The 1,571-nt window shown below is 37.1% G+C and overlaps 1 non-coding gene across 1 annotated transcript; it reads left to right on the top strand.

Moving 5' to 3' along the window:
* Positions 1 to 345: 345 nt before the first annotated feature.
* On the top strand, positions 346 to 417 carry TRNAS-GGA (transfer RNA serine (anticodon GGA)). The gene has a single exon. It is a non-coding gene; the product is annotated as a tRNA-Ser (tRNA).
* The last annotated feature ends 1,154 nt before the right edge of the window (positions 418 to 1,571 follow it).

Here is a 1,571-nt window from a genome sequence, read left to right as displayed (position 1 = left end):
AGTTAGACATAACTGAAGCAACTTAGCAAGCAAGCATTTGTGTTTCTCCACAGAGATATTAATGCATTTGGTAATGGGTCAGTCTTTCCTAGGCTCTGAACTTGACAGAACTCTTCATTTTTACATTTTCGCTATCTGGTTACAGTGTTTACTTCAGGATGTGAGATCATTAAATACTTATTGAAAAAAAATTAATAAATATCACACCCAATAGAAATAGTAAAATCAAGCTCTTCAACCAAGAATCTTCTAAGAATCATTAATTACCTATGAAAGGCACAAACTTACCTAGAAGACTGGTAACTAGTCTTCCCTGTTTTGGTCTTAAGTATTAACTTACTGGCTTCCCTGGTGGCTCAGAGGTTAAAGCGTCTGCCTGGAATGCAGGAGACCCAGGTTCGATCCCTGGGTTGGGATGAACCCCTGGAGAAGGAAATGGCAACCCACTCCAGTACTCTTGCTTGGAGAATCCCATGGAGGGAGGAGCCTGGTGGGCTACAGTCCACGGGGTCGCAAAGAGTCGGACATGACTGAGCGACTTCACTTTCACTTCACTTCACTTTAACTTACTAATCTATAATTGCTAAATGCAGAATTTGACAACATCACAATTTAATAGATGATATTTTGCAAGAAGCATAGTGGAAATGTGAACTAAGGAAATTGACAGTGACATTACTCTCTCCTTCCTACACCCCACCATCCTGGCAAGGTAAGTTTGTTCTTAGAAATGCCAATCCTTTTTGAGACTAATCTGAAGAGAAACTCATTTCAGAACACACATCACCACTAGATGAAAGTATCTTAATAATACTTCATCATTCCTGATTCACCTTCTGTGCTTTCACTGCTTTTGATTATTCAAATTCCATTGCATTTTATTTTAACTGGAAATACTCATATCTATGCGTGTATATTGCATGCATTATACTAGAATGGCTGGGGCTGCCTATGTAATTGGGCTAAGGCTTTTCCTTGGGGAAATTCAGTAAAATTATCTTTCATTACATTTCTAAAATACTACTCATTAAAAGCAGAAATAAACTTTTATACTCATGGCTAACAATGCAGAAAAGAGTCTCCACCCTGCAGCTTATCTCAATTTCAGGAAGGAGGAGGTATTTTCCAGATGAGTTGCTGTTTGATTTGATTTTCACTCACAATTACTATCAAGATTTTCCCCCCAGCTTCTTTTATGATATTTTTACACTTCATCTTATACCCCATTTTCCAAATCAATGTGTTTTTTTAAAAACATGACCCAATTACTGCTCATTTGGAGTTCAGAAAAAAATTATAATTTTTTTTTTCTGATAAGATTTTCACTATTTACAGTCGTGGATGCCAAAATGGAGAAAGATAGAAGGAAAGGAAAAAACCCGCTTCTCCCCAGCACTCTGTGTCCTTCTTTTTCACTGCTGAATTTATTGTTTTGATTCCTCCATGCTCAGCCAAACTCTCAAGCATACCATATGAGAATTTTTAAAATGAAGCTCTCATTTAGGAGTCACATAGTGGTGATATACTCACAGAGCTTCAATTTAAAGCATTATTGCATACCATCTTTTTCC

This window comes from Moschus berezovskii, chromosome 4 (genome assembly GCF_049115385.1).
Source record: "Moschus berezovskii isolate FMDL1 chromosome 4, NW_MosBer_1.0, whole genome shotgun sequence".
Classification (NCBI taxonomy): domain Eukaryota; kingdom Metazoa; phylum Chordata; class Mammalia; order Artiodactyla; family Moschidae; genus Moschus; species Moschus berezovskii.
This window is presented reverse-complemented; position numbering and strand designations above follow the sequence as displayed.